The sequence below is a fragment of the Schistocerca serialis genome, chromosome 1, assembly GCF_023864345.2.
Source record: "Schistocerca serialis cubense isolate TAMUIC-IGC-003099 chromosome 1, iqSchSeri2.2, whole genome shotgun sequence".
NCBI lineage: Eukaryota > Metazoa > Arthropoda > Insecta > Orthoptera > Acrididae > Schistocerca > Schistocerca serialis.
In genome coordinates, this window is record NC_064638.1 from 483,563,169 (window position 1) to 483,584,648 (window position 21,480).

General features: G+C 41.6%; 1 pseudogene; it reads right to left on the reverse strand.

The window, feature by feature from the left end:
• Positions 1–4,654: 4,654 nt before the first annotated feature.
• Positions 4,655–4,772, reverse strand: LOC126428218 (5S ribosomal RNA; annotated as a pseudogene).
• Between the last annotated feature and the right edge of the window lie 16,708 nt (positions 4,773–21,480).

Here is a 21,480-nt window from a genome sequence, read left to right on the forward strand (position 1 = left end):
CTGGTCTGTTAGTCATTGTTGCGTAGCGTCTGCACTGTTCGGTGCGTTGGCAGATGCGACTTAATGAAATAAAATGTCGTGTAGCTAGGTCTCCCATCTGTTAGATCGGTCTCCTGGTGCAAGTCTTTTGAGTGGACACCACTTCGGCATCGATGGGGATGAGATGATGATGATGAAGACAACAGTCACAGTCCCTGAGCGGAGAAAATCTCCGACCCAGCCGGGAATCGAACCAGGGCCCCTTAGAATGGCATTCCGTCGCGCCACTCAGCTATCGAGGCTGACATGCGACTAAATGATTTGAACAGTGCTGAATGATTTTGATTACCTTGACGTGGATGAAAATGTGAGTCTGTTTCATTTAAGCATAAAGACTGGTTGTTATTGTTGTTGTTGTTGTTGTGGTCTTCAGTCCTGAGACTGGTTTGATGCAGCTCTCCATGCTACTCTATCCTGTGCAAGCTTTTTCATCTCCCAGTACCTACTGCAACCTACATCCTTCTGAATCTGCTTAGTGTATTCATCTCTTGGTCTCCCTCTACGATTTTTACCCTCCACGCTGCCCTCCAATACTAAATTGGTGATCCCTTGATGCCTCAGAACATGTCCTACCAACCGATCCCTTCTTCTGGTCAAGTTGTGCCACAAACTTCTCTTCTCCCCAAACCTATTCAATACTTCCTCATTAGTTATGTGATCTACCCATCTAATCTTCAGCATTCTTCTGTAGCACCACATTTCGAAAGCTTCTATTCTCTTCTTGTCCAAACTATTTATCGTCCATGTTTCACTTCCATACATGGCTACACTCCATACGAATACTTTCAGAAATGACTTCCTGACACTTAAATCAATACTGGATGTTAACAAATTTCTCTTCTTCAGAAACCCTTTCCTTGCCATTGCCAGCCTACATTTTATATCCTCTCTACTTCGACCATCATCAGTTATTTTGCTCCCCAAATAGCAAAACTCCTTTACTAATTTAAGTGCCTCATTTCCTAATCTAATTCCCTCAGCATCACCCGACTTAATTAGACTACATTCCATTATCCTTGTTTTGCTTTTGTTGATGTTCGTCTTATATCCTCCTTTCAAGACACTGTCCATTCCATTCAACTGCTCTTCCAAGTCCTTTGCTGTCTCTGACAGAATTACAATGTCATCGGCGAACCTCAAAGTTTTTATTTCTTCTCCATGAATTTTAATACCTACTCCGAATTTTTCTTTTGTTTCCTTTACTGCTTGCTCAATGTACAGATTGAACAACATCGGGGAGAGGCTACAACCCTGTCTTACTCCCTTCCCAACCACTGCTTCCCTTTCATGTCCCTCGACTCTTATAACTGCCATCTGGTTTCTGTACAAATTGTAAATAGCCTTTCGCTCCCTGTATTTTACCCCTGCCACCTTTAGAATTTGAAAGAGAGTATCCCAGTCAACATTGTCAAAAGCTTTCTCTAAGTCTACAAATGCTAGAAACGTAGGTTTGCCTTTCCTTAATCTTTCTTCTAAGATAAGTCGTAAGGTCAGTATTGCCTCACGTGTTCCAGTGTTTCTACGGAATCCAAACTGATCTTCCCCGAGGTTGGCTTCTACTAGTTTTTCCATTCGTCTGTAAAGAATTCGTGTTAGTATTTTGCAGCTGTGACTTATTAAGCTGATAGTTCGGTAATTTTCACATCTGTCAACACCTGCTTTCTTTGGGATTGGAATTATTATATTCTTCTTGAAGTCTGAGGGTATTTCGCCTGTTTCATACATCTTGCTCACCAGATGGTAGAGTTTTGTCAGGACTGGCTCTCCCACGGCCGTCAGTAGTTCCAATGGAATATTGTCTACTCCGGGGGCCTTGTTTCGACTCAGGTCTTTCAGTGCTCTGTCAAACTCTTCACGCAGTATCATATCTCCCATTTCATCTTCATCTACATCCTCTTCCATTTCCATAATATTGTCCTCAAGTACATCGCCCTTGTATAGACCCTCTATATACTCCTTCCAGCTTTCTGCTTTCCCTTCTTTGCTTAGAACTGGGTTTCCATCTGAGCTCTTGATATTCATACAAGTCGTTCTCTTATCTCCAAAGGTCTCTTTAATTTTCCTGTAGGCGGTATCTATCTTACCCCTAGTGAGATAGGCCTCTACATCCTTACATTTGTCCTCTAGCCATCCCTGCTTAGCCATTTTGCACTTCCTGTCGATCTCATTTTTGAGACGTTTGTATTCCTTTTTGCCTGTTTCACTTACTGCATTTTTATATTTTCTCCTTTCATCAATTAAATTCAATATTTCTTCTGTTACCCAAGGATTTCTACTAGCCCTCGTCTTTTTACCTACTTGATCCTCTGCTGCCTTCACTACTTCATCCCTCAAAGCTACCCATTCTTCTTCTACTGTATTTATTTCCCCCATTCCTGTCAATTGCTCCCTTATGCTCTCCCTGAATCTCTGTACAACCTCCGGTTCTTTTAGATTATCCAGGTCCCATCTCCTTAAATTCCCACCTTTTTGCAGTTTCTTCAGTTTTAATCTACAGGTCATAACCAATAGATTGTGGTCTGCCCCTGGAAATGTCTTACAATTTAAAACCTGGTTCCTAAATCTCTGTCTTACCATTATATAATCTATCTGATACCTTTTAGTATCTCCAGGGTTCTTCCATGTATACAACCTTCTTTCATGATTCTTAAACCAAGTGTTAGTTATGATTATGTTGTGCTCTGTGCAAAATTCGACCAGGCGGCTTCCTCTTTCATTTCTGTCCCCCAATCCATATTCACCTACTATGTTTCCTTCTCTCCCTTTTCCTACACTCGAATTCCAGTCACCCATGGCTATTAAATTTTCGTCTCCCTTCACAATTTGAATAATTTCTTTTATTTCATCATACATTTCTTCAATTTCTTCGTCATCTGCAGAGCTAGTTGGCATATAAACTTGTACTACTGTAGTAGGTGTGGGCTTCGTATCTATCTTGGCCACAATAATGCGTTCACTATGCTGTTTGTAGTAGCTTACCCGCATTCCTATTTTCCTATTCATTATTAAACCTACTCCTGCATTACCCCTATTTGATTTTGTGTTTATAACCCTGTAGTCACCTGACCAGAAGTCTTGTTCCTCCTGCCACCGAACTTCACTAATTCCCGCTATATCTAACTTCAACCTATCCATTTCCCTTTTTAAATTCTCTAACCTACCTGCCCGATTAAGGGATCTGACATTCCACGCTCCGATCCGTAGAACGCCAGTTTTCTTTCTCCTGATAACGACATCCTCTTGAGTAGTCCCCGCCCGGAGATCCGAATGGGGGACTATTTTACCTCCGGAATATTTTACCCAAGAGGACGCCATCATCATGTAATCATACAGTAAAGCTGCATGCCCTCGGGAAAAATTACGGCTGTAGTTTCCCCTTGCTTTCAGCCGTTTGCAGTACCAGCACAGCAAGGCCATTTTGGTTATTGTTACAAGGCCAGATCAGTCAATCATCCAGACTGTTGCCCTTGCAACTACTGAAAAGGCTGCTGCCCCTCTTCAGGAACCACACGTTTGTCTGGCCTCTCAACAGATACCCCTCCGTTGTGGTTGCACCTACGGTACGGCTATCTGTATCGCTGAGGCACGCAAGCCTCCCCACCAACGGCAAGGTCCATGGTTCATGGGGGTTGTTATTAGAGTGCCTTTATTCCTGAAATTACGATTAAAATTTCTATTTCTCTGGTTATTCCCATTGTGAGTTTGAAAATGCTGGGCTTTGCCATAAGAGTTTTGCTTGTACAGCTGTTGTCTGTAACTATGGAAGGTGTTCCAGTGTATAAAATTATTACTAGAATCATTTTGTGAGAATGATTGTTGCTGTGACAGCTGTTGCAGCAGAGGCTGTTGTCCGGAATTAACATATTGCTGACTAGTCTGTTGAAAATTGTGATTCTGCTGTTGATAGTTACTAGGGAGGCTTTGCTTCTGCTGAAAATGTCATTGCTGATTACCATTAAAATTCTGGTTCTTGTTAAAATTCCTGTTACTTCTTTCATTCCCAAAATAGTTACTTTTATTGTAATTGAAAAACGTATCAGAATAACCACCGTTGTGTTTGTAGTGAAAATTGCGGTTGTTGTTAGAAAAGTTATTACTCTTCTGCTGAGAAAATGACTGATCAATCTCGAGTAATTGTAAAACCTCACGAAAAGCTTGTATGTTAGATGTTTGTTGACCTACTCTTAATACACATTTCAATTTTCCTGGAAGTTTTGAAATACTGAGGTGGATGAAACTTGACGGTCTGAATGGCTCAAGTAAATGCTGGTCTTCTTGTTCCATGTATTCAAAGTATTGTGTTAACATTTCAAATTTCGAGTTGTTTAAGTTCGGTAAATTAACCAATTTGTCTTTCACATCACGCTGCGTCGTCTCAGACCAGTACGCTGCAAGGAAAGCGCTTTGAAATTCTTCACTCCGTCTTCAGGCCACGAGTGGCCTACCGGGACCAACTGACCACCGTGTCATCCTCAGTGGAGGATGCGGATAGGAGGGGCGTGGGGTCAGCACACCGTTCTCCCGGTCGTTACGATGGTATTCTTGACCGAAGCCGCTACTATTCGGTCGAGTAGCTCCTCAATTGGCATCACGAGGCTGAGTGCACCCCGAGAAAAGGCAACAGCGCATGGCGGCCCGGATGGTCACCCATCCTAGTGCCGACCACGCCCAACAGCTCTTAACTTCGGTGATCTCACGGGAACCGGTGTAGCCACTGCGGCAAGACTGTTGCCTGCTTTGAATTTCTTCAACTGAAAAAAATTGGCGTATAATAAGTCGCATTCTCGTTGATGGCACCCCTTCCAAAACCCTACAAATACATTCTAATTTATGAGAGACGGGCCAGTTTGATGGCAAAGAAAAGGTAAATTGCTGAATCCAGTCCAAGGAATGTAGACAATTAGGAGCATTACGAAATACTTTGAATTTTCTGACAGATAAAAAATGCTTGTAGTCGAAAGCATCGGTTCTAAAATTATCAAAAGAATGCTGTCGGTTGACAAAGGTGCACCAGTTGTCACGTGATTGTAAAGCGTCTCTTTCTCTGACTGCTTTGGTAAGTTGAGGTTGAGAAGAATGTTCTATATTCTGATCGATAGAATGTGTGGTAAAGTTGTGTGAGCAGTTCTGAGAAATTGAATCGTTCTTATAGTCAGACAAGCGAGCATTAATTTTATTAAGTTCCTATTTGATTTGACGATCAATTTGCTTCTGTCCCTGCCGAAGTTTTCAGGTGATTGAAAATCTTCATTGTCAGTGCAGTGTACCGGTTGTGTACCGTCAGAGTGATTGTCATGATTTAATTTTAATTGTGCTGCAGTTGTTCATCGACGGCTGCTTCTCTGTTTGACACACGATGATTAAGGTTGTCTTGAGCTACAGTTATTTCGCTTAAACGAGATGTGACATGGGTAACCTTTGTTGTAATATAATTTATACGGTCTGTTAAAGTTTTGTGGCTGTCTTTTAATTCACCATAGAGTGCTTTGTGATTCTCACGGAGCACATCTAAAGAACTTTTGGTCTTCGAATCTGTGATTAAGCTCTTCCAGATGCGTAGCCTATGCATCAAAACGTTCTGTAAGAGATCAATGATTTTTAGTACATTTATCATTAAATTTTTGCTTTGTAAGGGACTCGTTACTGTTTTTAAGGTCATCATAACGAGTGGATTGTTCATCAAAACGTTTCGTAAGTGTGTTGTTGCTTTCTTTAAGTTACTCAGCAAAACAAGTGGATTGTTCCCCAAAACGAGTGGATTCTTCATCAAAACGTTCATTATTTTGTTTTTGCATTTCACCTGACAACTAAAACAAACGATCGAACAGAGCTTGCGGCAAGAAATTCATAATGTGTGTAGTTAAATGAAGCTGTTGCGTAACAGTTCTGTCAGAAAAATTCCGTAAAGGATGGGTGTCGGATTTTGTCAAAGGCAGACGTGCCAACTCTCCCGATTTAAGCGGGAGACGCCCGATTTTTCCTTCTTCCTCCCGATCTCCCGACAGTGAAAACCGATCTACCGATTTTCAGAGCAGTTTCAATACTTTTCTTACTATTTGAAAGTCCTGCGCCTTCGATATAACGGTGGATGACAAGGTATGGCTGCTAATTGTCTATGTTACCTTGGTAGATTGGTGCGGTGGCTGTCGGCAGCGGCAGTAGGCGTAGGTCGCGCTTCGTATCTACAAGGAAGTAAGGAACTTATCGTTGGCAGTGTTCGGAGACAAATGAATATCTTTCAACTAGTGCCAATTTCCTTCGCTTCTGGTAGCAGCAACGCAATCGTAAAGTTATCGTGGACGAGGAGTAGTCGATAGTTGTTCCAAGCGAAGTGATTAGCATTGTTGTGTGTAAAAGGCAGTGTTGCCAAGTTAAGGGATTTCCCCCTAAATTTAGGGGGAATTAAGCTGCCTAGGGAGAAGTTAAAGAGATAAATGTTTCAGGGGCAAAAATATTTATGGTTACTACCCTCCCCTCCCCGCCACTCCGCTCGACAATTTCATTCTTGACTCCCTTTTACCGCCCCACTACCCCGCTTGCTTTCCCGACGGTGTGATAAATTATTTAGGGGAATTTGAAGTGCAATATAGGGGGAAACGGTGCGCGAGGGTTGACATCACTGCTACAAGATCATTGTTCTGTTGCGCGATTTCTGTACTCAGTAGTAGTTGTCGGCTGTGTACCTTGGAGGTGTTGATAATTTTTCGTGCAGAATGGCGAAGAAATATGATCCAGTGATCAGAAACGTGTATAAGGAAGAGTTTCCGTGGTTAAGTGAATCGAGGAAGGGACAAACTTACGCATTTTGTAGTGTATGTTGATGTGACTTTTCAGTAGCTCATGGCAGGAAATGCGACATTCTTAAAGATGTGCAACATTGTGTAGAACGGAACCAGAAACTTAACTTCTCGTGTAAACCCCAAAATGTAGATTCTGTGACGAATACCGAGGCTTTATTTACCGCATTTATTGTAGAGCATAACTTGCCTATAAACTGTGCCGCTATCCTTATGGGAATGTGCATGGAAGAAAAAGCGAAAGTTATTTCACACTTGCAGTCAAATCCATTCGCTATTGCTACCGATGGTGGCAATAAAACGGACTTTAAGTTATATCCTATTATAGTACCGTTGTTCAGCCCTGAACTCTGTGAAATTCAAAATTGCCCACTCTCTGTGCCTAATTTAAAAGGGGATGCCACTGGACCTAATATTGCTGATCTTCTGCTTTCAACTTTATGGGAATTCCGTATTCCATTAAAAAAGTGTCTGGCTTTTGGCGCCGATAATGCTCCTGTAATGGTAGGGCTAAAAAAGGGTGTGGCAGGATGTTTGAAGCAAGAAATTGCTAACTTAATCATTGTAGGCTGTTCTTGTCACCTAATTAATCTTGCTGCTGAGAAGAGGGCGGCATGTTTGCTTTTAAACGTTGAAGAAAATATTATCGACATATTTTACCATTTTTAAAGGTGTGCAAAGAGGAAAGAAAAATTTAGAAAGTTTCAAACTTTATATGACACAGAAATGAGGAAAATTCTGAAACATGTGCCTACACGAAGGTTATCGTTGAAAAGATGTTTGGATAGGATTTTGGAGCAGTGGGACCCTTCGGTTAGTTTGTTCAAGTGTGAAATTGTAAGTAAGGATTCTGAAGTGGGAACTTTGAAGAATTATAAAATTCCAAAACATAATCAAAATGTAGATGTGTCTACTACATATCACAAGTCCAAGCACTGTGGTAAGATTTCACCACACTCCTTGCTTAAAAGAAAAACCCAATCATCAGTTTTACAGGCAACCATTGTCACTGTGGACCATGCTTTATCATGTGAGGAACGACTGTTCATGTTTCTGTCATCAAATTTACATAAATCTTTATGCCTTTTCTTTTCAAGTTTTATGCCTGTCTTTGGGAGCCCAAATGTAGCTCTTCAGTCAAATGTCCCACATATCCACTTTTTGAGGTCAATTTTGGAGGAACTATTGAAGAATGTGATGGCAAGATTTGTGAGACCACTCATTATTAAAACCTCCAGCTCTCCAGATTATCGCATTCCAGCAAATCAAAAGGATGATTGTGATCTAATGATAGGGAATTCTAGATTTGCTTTGGTGACCACTTTGAAGCCTGAGGAAAAGTCTATATTCTTTAAGTCTGTAAGAAAATGTTTCTTATCATCATTTGATTACATCATACACAAATTTCCATTCAAAGATGAAGTTTTAATACATGCAGAAGATGCAAATATTTCTATAATTGGCAAAACATCATTTTCCAGCCTTAGATTTTTCATAAACAGAATTCCTAATATTCTGACTAGCGAAAGTGAACACTTAGATACAGAAGTTGATATTCTTCACTCTCAGTTCTGTAACTTTCACCTGGAAGAAACCAATTTGGCAGCAGAGAGAACTGATGTTCAGTGGGCGTTGGTAGGACAGAAGAAATCGGCTGATGAGGTTCTTAAATACTATAAACTTGCAACGGTGATGCTGGCTATTTTGTCAATTCCACATAGTAATGCAGAATGTGAGAGAATTTTTAGCACAGTTACAAAGACCAAAACTCCGTTCAGATCCATGCTTTCAGAAACGTGTTTGGAGAAAATTTTTATTTTAAAATCAGTTCAAAAAAGCTAGTGCTTTGACCAGAAATTTAGTTCAGAGTTTTTGAAGAAGGCTAAGTCAGCTATGGGTGTGCTGAATAAGTAAGTACCGTACTGTAATCAGACAAATTCAGACTGATAAACTATTCAGATTATTTGCTAAGCCTAACATGTACATCCTGTATAAAATTGATTTGAATTTGGGAAAGATGTCTTATGTCTATAAGATGCCATGCAAATATGGGTTGCATTATGAAATGAAAACGTGTGATCATTTAACATTGATTTATTCATGCAAAACCTGTGCTAATGTCAAAACAGAAATCTAATATACGTTCATTTGTTTCCTCGGATCGTAATTTCGAACTGTAGTTCTCTCGAGAGTGCTTCATTTGAATGTGTGTGAATCCAAAGAAACCTGCAGAGCTCATCATTCATATTGTTCAGCATGTTGAATGATAAATTATACAGTCCAAAGGCTCAGGTATGTCCATTATTTAGTAATTATATGTAAATAATAAAGGAAATGTAATTGAATTGTTACAGTTATTGAATTATTGCATCTCTAATCGTCAGGGATGTATTGTAATTCACAATAGTACACTGCTAAAATTCTCCTGATTTTTCACTTTTGAAAGTTGGCATGTCTGCAAAGGTAGTGAATCTTCCATATTTAAGTGCGCGATGTTAGTATTCTCTGAAAACAAAATATCCCAGTTACCACAAGCATTATCATCTGAAGGCGGAGTCCTGCCACTATCATGAGTGTCTACAATGTTCGTGACTTGACTATCCGGCTGCAAAGACACATCGTCTCGCATTATTACTTCAGAAATATAGTTAGTATTAGTAGCAACAGAATGTTCACCAAAGGTATTGTTGCTGTCAGTTGCATTTTGCAAATCAGATTTTTGCGAATTCGCCCTAGTGCATGATTTGCTGACAAATGTACTATGTGGCATGATAATAGAGAAATATAAAAACAAATCAGAAAATCACAGATGTAAAAGTCAACATCGAGAACAATAACATCAAAGCTGAAAAGCAAAACACAGTATTAGCAAAATACAATGGAAAATCCAGGATGAAATCTAACAATATTATGAGAAGGAAAGTTGTTTCTCACCATACAGCGGAGATGCTGAGTCGCAGATAGGCACAACAACAAACAATGGAAAATCCGGGATGGAATGTAACAATATTATGAGAAGGATAGTTGCTACTCACCATATAGCGGAGATGTTGAGTAGCAGACAGGCACAACAAAAGATTTTCACACTTAAAGCTTTCGGCCAATGGCCTTTGGCAGTGTGGTTTCAGTTGCCTGAGACTGCAGCCGTGTGCGTGAGTTGCATTTGCGTGAGTGTGTGTGTGCGTATGTGTGTATATTGTTGACAAAAGATTTTCACACTTAAAAGCTTTCGGCCAATGGCCTTTGGCAGTGTGATTTCAGTTGCCTGAGACTGCAGTCGTGTGTGTGAGTAGCATTTGCATGAATGTGTGTGCCTATTGTTGACAAAGGGCTTTGGCTGAAAGCTTTAAGTGTGAAAATCTTTGTTGTGCCTATCTGCGACTCAGCATCTCCGCTATATGCTTTCCTTCTGATAATAGTATTAGCAAAATATGCCTTGCGCTAAAGTACAATAATAATTAAAGTAAGACAGAGCAGGATACAATTTCTGACTGTTTCTCAAAATATTCCTACGTCGCTCATACTGTAAAAGGACATCACCAAGTGAAAGCTACCTAAATAAATAAAAATATGGACTGAAGTACTCTGTTTCTGATTGTAAGATCTGAGCTGTAATAATACATGAAAAGTCGTAATGAGACTTATACTATCATAATGTGAAGGAAAAGCTGCACTGTGATAATAAAAGTAATTAATAATCATAATGAAAAGGGAAGTATTTCATACTTTAAAAATTAGCAATCTGAATAATTAACGAGAACACGAAACTTAGAGTGATTGGCCTTGCAAAATTTGATCACAAAAACTGTGTCTGAATAACGTAATTTGGCCCTGATTGAATAAATAAAATAATCAATCTTTTCTCGATACCCCTATTCTGCGCAAATCTGGATAATGCTTTGCGGTACTGCTCTGTCTTGCGTACCACTACGCTAAATATGAAAATTACTGTATGTACACAGAGACACTCGAAAGGTGCAATGAGTTCTCTTTAATTGCAAATCGAACAGTTTATCGAACATACTTGGTTGGATGATCTATTAAGAAGAATTGTAAGAGAATAGTTAGTAAGAAAATACAATATGCGCAAAAATGACATACTTGTATATTAAGAAAAAGCGCTCAAGGCAGATTTTAAATTTAATGAGCTTCTCAACACCCAAACAATACACTTTCCTATCTCACAAATCTAACAACTTTCAGTACAATAACCATGTCAGTCTGCCGGCGCAGCAATAATGAAAAAAAAACAAAAAACTATACGAAATTACTTGACGTTCCATTAGATTTCCTCCTTCACAAATCAGTTTCTTAACCATGTTGAATGAACAAAATGATAAATTGAGACGTTAAATTTTAATTATAATATTGCCATAGCTTCCTCACTCTGACACTGCTCAACATCATCAGCCTAACTCTAACACTTCTGAACTTAAATGCCGCACTCTACCTGAGCTTAACGTTGACTGCTTATAAAGCTTACAACATCGCTGCTTGCTGACAATCGATGCAGATACCCAAAATTCAGATACCAAAATTATGTGTAACACCTATCAACAGGAACTAAATGTACCACCACACAAAGAGAGAGAGAGAGAGAGAGAGAGAGAGAGAGAGACAGCATTGCAGATGTTGCGAGAATATTTAAACAATTACGCGTTTTATTCCATGGAATACCACCACTGCCACACTTGAACACGGGCTTTAGAAACATCATGACACTCTTGTGAAACCATCCCTGAGACACTTCGCGCGCGTTTGCGGGAAATACCCTTCTCTTTGAGCATGGGCTGTTTTAGGAGTTACTAAATCTAACTGGATATGTCTGTAAACGCACTTTCAAAAATATCGTTACACAATACTTTGCTTCATTTGTGCATGTATACTGCCACACTTTAACATAGATTCTAAAAGAAGAGTGTGGCACACTTGTGAAACCTCCCTGAGACATTTCACATGCTTTTGTGAGAAACAACCACGAAACCTATATCAGCTCCAAGATCTTATTTTACACGCCAAAACGACTATATTTGGCAGTCTAAATAAATATCTCTGTAACTCTAAACTGGTCGCTCACCACTTTTCGGGTTTTAGCTGCTCGTATGAAGGCACTGCCCAAGAGAGAGAGCAACTTCTGAGTCCTCCAGCTGCTGCGGTGTTCATCACGGAGGTTGGGCTTAGTTTTATATCTCCTGCTGTTGGAGCCAGGACGTTATTTTTCACATTTCTCAAAGAACACACTAGAGTCTAAGCACAGACAGGAAAATCAGAACAATTACACAAATAGAATTCGAAGGACTGTCCTACGGACGAGAAAAATGGCTGGAATTTTCGGTGAATTTTCGATGTCCTACAGCAGCTGGTCTGGGGATGCTCTAAAGCCACAATGGCGGATAAGGGACAGCATCCTGCCAGAGGTGGATGGTTTTCTTGGACGTGTCTCTGAACACGCAAGTAAAGAAGACATCACATTACTCTCAGATGTCAAAGAACTAATGGGATGTCTTGTGAATGGAGCATTCTGATTGGCCCTCACTGAATTTACTCGCCACTTTGCTGCTGGTGGTGGTGTGGAAGCACAGTGCACCATTTTCTGCAGAGGCGAAGTTCACTGGAAAAACTACTTTGTACAGATTGAAAAAAAAAACATACAGCAGTCATGTTACATTGACAGTTAAACCCTGATGGCCTACAGATCCTCTGCTACTATCGAGGAAAGCTTCAATTTTTTTAGTGTGAAACTGATCTCCAACCGTCCTATGTCACTACATGCCGTATTGATGTAGTAAAGACAATTCGTATCCTGCACCATACAGAATCATCACTTCTGCTTCCTACATATACCTATCGACCACCAGACACACGTATCTGTACCGTGAAGGCAGACAGGTCCCCCCTCCCCCAAAAAATAAGCATAAGCACATGCACTGTATATAGTCCTTGCAGCAGTAGATATTCCCAGTGAGATCTGCCGGTTATACACTGAGGTTTAGAGTCACAAGTCAACTGCATCTGCACACAAGCTGATCCAACACGCGGTCAGAGCACTCTCCATGGATAGCAGTCACTCTCCGAACTGTTGTACAAAGATTGGGCTGATTCCCCTCAGCACAAAGGCGTTACTGTTTCCGGCCCTGACCTGTTTGCTTGCTTACCACCATGCTTTCCACATTCAGTTCCGTACTCTGGGATTACAAGAATAGGCTACATGTATTTTCATATGGTTTGCCAGAATATCATACCATTTCAGCGATAGTTCTCATTATCAAGCACACAGCAGTATCGCTTGCGCAGTATAATCCTGAAGACAAAGAGTGGAAATTAGTTCTCTTGAAATCCGAAACTTAAGCTAAGTGGAACGTGCTGCTAATGACTGTAACTAGAAACTTACTTTGTCTGTGTAGATATTTAATGAAAACTCGAAAAATTAGAGGCAACTGGTAGTTCCACCGGCGAATACCGATGTCAGTGATATATCAGATTCCAAATCATCCTTCAACTTTACAAAGTCAACTAAGGTGTTCCTCATGTCTAGAGAACCAGCAAATGTTTCTTCCTGGTCGTCTTTCACCATCTAGATGCACACAACACACACCACAATCGATGTTCTCTCAATTAAATAATGATGGGAAATGTGTGCAAGCAGTCAACCAAACAATTTACATGGGTGGGAATAACTGTTCAGCGCAAACACATGCCCATATTGAATCTTCTCAAATTTACACGGAGAACACAAGCGATCACCAAGGCTGCCCAACACATACCGAGTATTAGTTCGCTATTCACTTGCCCAGAGGGCGGCAGGGTTAGGTCAGCTACATTCCTGTACCCCAGCCGGCTTCTCCAGTCTAGGACGGCTCCCACCGTAAGCTGGAAATGTCAATCATTTTGGCCAAAGGCCACCGCCGATACGCGCTCATCGCACGACCAGCAGAATCGTCCTAGAAAAACAGCCACATATTTTTTATCACTATGCTAACGGTTAAATATTACGATTGCTGTCTCAGTTTGACAACATCCGACAATGAGCGAATTATCTGAAATACCGCCTCCTGACGACTGTGGCCCAGGAAATATAAATTTCTACAACATTCTTATGACTGAACACAATTTTTCACATAAAAAATTCTATCGCAGTTTTCCATGTCAAATCCATACCTTCCTTGTGACAGGAGATAGTCATTTTCTTTGCACATGTCGGAACACACACATACTTTATAAGTTTGCTGATCGCAAGATATCTATCACACATCCCCTGTTATTTGTAATACTTCACCAGTAACTGAATGCTGGTGATAAACAATATTAAGTGAAAATCCACGATGGATGGATATGTCTTAATTGCTTTTTCTCCTCGCAAATGGTCTGTCTTAGGAACAGGGGTGTAATCAACTTATAAGCGACTAGCTATTAAGAAAACACGATTGCAATGGCTATGTTATTGTCAAAAGCGGTCTTGATTCTACTGGTGAAGGCAAGTATCACTAATGATATGCATGTTAAAAATAATACAGACTTTAGAAATCGAGGTATGGTATTGCTTCCTAATGAAGTGGTCTTCCACACAAATACTGCAACATTGAATATAGATGGTGATCACGGGGGTGTGTATTAACAGGCCGCAAGCGCGGGGTGTAAGGTCGCAATAAAAACACCAAATTTAGGAAGTGGTTCGGTTACGGAACGCGGTATGAAGCCGATATCTGCAACTCCTTCCTGCCATTGCTAGATATTTCTCCAGTATTTGTAATGCATTCTATATCGATGCCATGTCACAGGTTCTGTGATATATCCACTGGGTCATAGGCGATGGCTGATTGAAAATGATCACATACAGTAGATGGTGTACCATGCGACGAATCACTTTAAAAAATGCAAAGCAAGATTGTTGTCATAAGACATGTACAAAATCCAATGACCAATATACTTTTTTTCAGATCTATAGTGATACGCTTTCTGGAAGAAATGCTGTGTGCGATTTGAATCAAGCCTTTCCATTCAACTTCATACCTACATCTACATCTACTTACAAACTCCGCAATCAACCATACGATGCGTGGCGGAGGGTACCGCGTACCACAACTAGCACCTTCTCTCCCTGTTCCACTCCCAAACAGAACGAGGGAAAAATGACTGCCTATTTGCCTCTGTACGAGCCCTAATCTCTCTTATCTTATCGCCGGCCGGTGTGGCCGTGCGGTTCTAAGCGCTTCAGTTTGGAACCGCGTGACCGCTACGGTCGCAGGTTCGAATCCTGCCTCGGGCATGGATGTGTGTGATGTCCTTAGGTTAGTTAGGTTTAAGTAGTTCTAAGTTCTAGGGGCTGATGACCTCAGAAGTTAAGTCCCATAGTGCTCAGAGCCATTTGAACCATCTTATCTTTGCATGCACCAGCGAAATGTAAGTTGGTGGCAGTAAAATTGTACTGCACTCAGCCTCAAATGCTGGTTCTCTAAATTTCCTCAGTAGCGAATCACGAAAAGAGCGCCCCCTTTCCTATAGAGACTCCCACCCTAGTTCCTGAAGCATTTCCGTAACACTCGTGAGATGACCAAACCTACCAGTAACAAATCTAGCAGCCCGCCTCTGAATTGCTTCTATGTCCTCCCTCAATCCGACCTGATAGGGATCCCAAACGCTCGAGCAGTACTCAAGAATAGGTCGTAGTAGTGTTTTATAAGTGGTCTCCTTTACAGATGAACCACATTTTCCCAAAATTCTACCAATGAACTGAAGACGACTATCCGCCTTCCCCACAACTGCCATTACATGCTTGTCCCACTTCATATCGCTCTGCAATGTTACGCCCAAATATTTAATCGACGTGACTGCGTCTAGCGCTACACTACTAATGGAGTATTCAAACATTACAGGATTCTTTTTCCTATTCATCTGTATTAATTTATATTTATCTATATTTAGAGTTAGCTGCCATTCTTTACACCAATCACAAATCCTGTCCAAGTCATCTTGTTTCCTCCTACAGTTACCCAACGACGACACCTTCCCGTACACCACAGCATCATCAGCAAACAGCCGCACATTGCTATCCACCCTATCCAAAAGATCATTTATGTAGATAGAAAACAACAGTGGAGCTACCACACTTCCACACTCCAGATGATACCCACACCTCTGATGAACACTCACCATCGAGGACAACGAACTGGGTTCTATTACTTAAGAAGTCTTCGAGCCACTCACATACTTCGGAACCAATCCCATATGCTCGTACCTTAGTTAGGAGTCTGCAGTGGGGCACCGAGTCAAACGCTTTTCCGGAAGTCAAGGAATATGGCATCCGTCTGATACCCTCCTCGCAAGATATCATGTGAAAAAAGAGCGAGTTGCGTTTCGCAGGAGCGATGCTTTCTAAAGCCGTGCTGATGCATGGACAGCAACTTCTCTGTCTCAAGGAAATTCATTATATTCGAACTGAGAATGTGTTCGAGAATCCTGCAACAAACCGATGTTAAGGATATTGGTCTGTAATTTTGAGGATCCGTTCTTCTACCCTTCTTACATACAGGCGTCACCTGTGCTTATTTTCAGTCGCTCGGGGCTTTACGTTGGGCAAGAGATTCGCAATAAATGCTAAGTACGGAACCAATGCAGTACAGTACTCTCTGTAAAACCGAATTGAAATCCCATCAGGAACTGGTGATTTATTTATTTTCAACCCATTCAGCTGCTTCTCAACCCCAGGGATGTCTATCACTATGTCCTCCATATGGGAATCTGTACGAGACTCAAACGGCGGTATGTTTGTACGATCCTCCTGCATGAAAGATTTCTCAAATGCTAAATTTAAAATTACAGCTTTCGTTTTGCTGTCTTCTGTTGCCAGGTCAGACTGATCAGTGAGTGACTGAATGGAAGCCTTCGACCCGCTTATCAATTTTTCATAAAACCAGAATTTCCTTGGGTTTTCAGCAAGATATTTTGCTAAGATATGACGGAAGTAGTCGTTCAATGCTTCGCGCATCGCTCTTTTTACAGCAGCACGAATCTCTACTAACTTTTGCCTGTCCTCATTCTCCCGATCTTTCTTGTACCGCGAGTGCAACTGCCTTTGCTTCCTGAGCATTCTCCGAAATGCGCTGTTAAACCACAGTGGGTCTTTTCCGTCCGTAACCCACTTTTTCGGCACATACTTGTCCAATGCGTGATTTACAATGTGTTTAAAATTTGCCCATAATTCTTCCACGTCCATCGTACCGGAAGTAAATGAAGTCGATTCATTTACTAAGTGGGATGCTAACAACTGCTTATCTGCTCTTTCTAGTAAGAATACTCTCCTAGCCTTCTTGAACGATTTTTTAACTTTCGTAACCATAGTCGTAATGACAATATCATGATCACTAGTCCCTGTCTCAACACTGACACCGCCGATGAGGTCTGGTCTGTTCGTGGCTACTGGATCTAAAATATTTCCATTACGCGTTGGCTGTCGATTTAGCTGCTCAAGACAGTTTTCGGATAATGTGTTCAAAAGTAATTCGCACGACGGCTTGTCTGTACAACCTGTAATGAATCCATAGACATCCCAGTCTATACTAGGTAGATTGAAGTCGCCTCCGACTAATATAGCATGATCCGGGTACTTCTGCTTTACAGAATGTAGACTCCCTTTGAATGATTCTAGAACTGTCACGGTGGAACCTGGTGGCCGGTAATAACACCCCACAATTAACTTTATTTCCCCTAGCCCTGTTAAACGTGTCCAGATAACTTCACAACCACACTCTACTTCGACCTCAGTAGACGCAATATTTTTGTCAACTGCAATGAAGACACCACCTCCTAAGGTGTCTAATCTGTCTTTCCGATACACGTTCCAACCCTCACTAAATATTTCAGAACTTCCTATCTCAGGGTTCAGTCAGGTCTCAGTCCCTAAAATAATTTGCGCGCCACACGCTTCCTGGAGGGCAGTAAATTCAGGAGCTTTATTCCGAACACTCTGAAAATTTACTGCTAATATCTTGATAGCTGAAGTGTCTTTACACTGAGCACGTCCTGATTTCCCTGCCTGCACGTCGACTGTATTGGATCCTATGTAAATGTCTTTTATTGATTACAGCCACTAGTAAATCACATTCGTGGTACTCTCGTATCTCGAAACAAGTCACCTTTTTCAAACCTATCGGCTACAGTAAAACTCCAACTTGGTGTTTTCGGCAGCTCCTATGCATCTTGTAACTGTTCCTCAGTATCTGCAGCTTTGTCCATGTGATCATTCCAATTTAAGTTGGAACTGAGAAGAAGTCAGAGAGCACTACACCTACCACCTTCTGCAACCCACGTAGAAACAGGGTGAGCTGAGTTAGTGCGACAGGATCATGTTTTTACGATTTGGTCGAAATGGGAACAGGTTGACATAGTTCCATCAATAGTGTATGATGTGTAAGACCATCGCCAAATGAAGCTTTCTTCGACAAGACACACACTCGATGATTTTAAATAAAAGATAGTCACAACGTATTGAAACTGGAAGAGTTTTGTGGCATTGTGGGGCGTTTCCAAACAGGTTTCCGAAGGTGATTGATGGCCTCTACATTTAAACTCATCTTTCATATTGATGGTATAGCTGATACCTCAGCGTTCCATTTTGAATTATTCCTCATATCGCAGTCTGTATGTGATCATTGTTTCAGTGCTAGCTATCCCTGGAAAGTGTCACCCCGCCACCAAGACTCTTTCTCCATCTCAAACAAGCGATGTCAGTCTATCATTATGTGATAATCAACAGCATACCAGTGGATGGATGGGATGGAAAAGACACCTTTGATGTACTGTAATAGTAAGAACCACAGTTGATAGTACAATCAATATCAGCAATTTTTCTGTAGTTTCAACTCTGACCAATAATGCGGCAACATGTTTCCCAATTTCTGCATCATCGCTAAACCGCCACTCCACTACTTTCTGAGTACCATATACTTGATTACAAATGTAGATAGATGACTGTGCAGTACATCCATTCATTGTTAATTCTCGAACATACACACCAAAGTATAACAGACAGCAATCTACATATTTCTAGAACTTCGATGACAATGCGTAATTTACGATCTTTCCCTATACGGATGGAGGCCACAGAGCATTCTCCCATTCTTAGGATGAAGTTAGAGATTGAAAGATCTCCTCGCATTGTCTTTGACCAACCCTCCCTGCAGCACTGTCACCAATTTAATCTACAGCTGACCAGAAGTAGACCGCAAAATCCCATGTCTTATTTACACAGGAACAGGGCGTGCTGAGTCCGCAACTGCTGTTCCACACCAAACATACTCCAAGTGCACAAGATTTCTTCAGATGCATGCATGTCAAGGAGGTTAGCATACATCATTGCTGTATAGTAGATGTGAAAGTGTTGTGATGTTAACAGCAGGTGGTTAAGAAGAAGAACAAGAAACGGCTGGTTTTTATACATGATGGAGCTCCAGACAGACGGAGTTTCAGATGTTTTACATAAATCAACTGCACTATCAATTCTTAAGTATTGTTCTAATGTCTGGGATCAGTACCCAGAAAGTATTGGTACATATACACACATCAAAAAAAATTTTGCATCACCTTGGTTCCGTGAATTCTGGAACCTGGACAGAAAATGGGAATATAGATCAACAGAATCATCATTTCCGCCCTGTTTATTGCTCATGAAAACCACACATTGCTTGTTGTACCGCCATACAGCGAGACCTTCAGAGGTGGTGGCCCAGATTGCTGAACACACCGGTACCTCTAATACCCAGCAGCACGTCCTCTTGCATTGATGCATGCCTTTATTCGTCATGACATACTATCCACAAGTTCATCAATTGGTCCAGATTGTTCCAGTCCTCAATGGCGATCCGGTGTAGATCCCTCAGAGTGCTTGGTGGGTCACATCGTCCATAAACAGCCCTTTTCATTCTATCCAAGGCATCTTTGATAGGGTTCGTATTTGGAGAACATGCTGGCCACTCTAGTCGAGCGATGTTGTTATCCTGAAGGAAGTCATTCACAAGATGTGCATGATAGGGGCGTGAATTGTCCTCCATAAAGATGAATGCCTTGCCAATATGCTGCTGATATGGTTACACTATCGGTCGAAGGATGGCATTCACGTATCGTACAGCCATTATGGCACCTTCCACGATCACTAGCGGTATACATCGGCCCCACAAATGTCACCCCAAAACAGCAGGGAACCTCCACCTTGCTGCACTCGCTGGGCAGTGTGTCTAAGGCATTCAGGCTGACAGGGTTGCCTCCAAACACGTCTCCGACAGTTGTCTGGTTGAAGGCATATGCGACACTCAACGGTGAAGAGAACGTGATGCCAATCCTGAGTGTTCTATTTGGCATGTTGTTGGGCCCATTTGCACCATGTTGCATGGTGTCGTGGTTGTAAAGATGGACCTCGCCATGGATGTTGGGAGTGAAGTTGCACATCATGCAGCCTATTGCGCACAGATTGAGCTGTAACACGATGTCCTGTGGCTGCATGAAAAGCACTACTCAACATGGTGGCGTTGCTGTCAGGGTTCCTCCGAGCCATAATCTGTAGGTAGTGGTCATCCACTGCAGTAGTAACCCTTGGGCGGCCTGAGTGAGGTATGTCATCGACAGTTCCTGTCTCACTGTACCTCCTCTATGTATGAAAAACATTGCTTTGGTTCACTCCGAGATGCCTGGACACTTCCCTTGTTGAGAGCCCTTCCTGGCACAAAGCAACAATGCGGACACGATTGACCATGGTACTGATCGTCTAGGCATGGTTGAACTACAGACAAGGCGAGCCGTGTACCTCCTTCGTGGTGGAATGATTGGAACTGATCGGCTGTCAGACCCCCAAGGGTTGACAACCCTGACCGGTATGGGCATAGCCTTTATTTTCGGCGACAGGAGGTGTCCTTTATGGTTACCCATTGATATGGACATGTCAGATTCTTTTAAAACATTCATACATACATTTTTTTCCTAACAAATGTGCTTGCTGTAACCGTATAGTCCCATTGTTGTCATTTTGCATCCACAGTGTTTAGCTTGCAAAGCACAACATCCATTACTGTACCAGATCCTGCTCACATGTTTAGTACAAATCCAGAGTGTCCTGTCATGCTATTACACTAGCTTTCACTGCACATATTTGTGAAGCTCGCGTTTAGCAGTGTGATCCTTTGTGAAATCTTCAATGCAGTGACAACTGGTTTCCATATCAGCAGACTGAGGAATTGATGTCACCTTGTTGCTCTCACTTATTCTGTTGGAACACCAGACATACATCTGAAATCCTTTGAGAAGCTAGGTGTCTTGCAGCTTTGACTACGTTGCCGAGCAGAGAAATTTCATGTTACACAAAGTTTGCCATCTTTAGTTTATCATACGGACACCCATGTACATCACATCCACACTTACCACTTTGCAGCCGGGTTTTGTATGTTGCTGCATGGGGTAGCCACGCGGTCTGTGGCACCGTGTCATGGTTCCCACAGCTCTCCCCCTCAGAGGTTCAAGTCTTCCCTTGGACATGAGTGTGTGCGTTGTCCTCAGCATAAGTTAGTTTTAAGTCAGAGTAAGTAGTGTGTAAGTCTAGGGACTGATGACCTCAGCTGTTTGGTCCCAAAAAAACTTACCACAAATTAAAAAAAAAGTA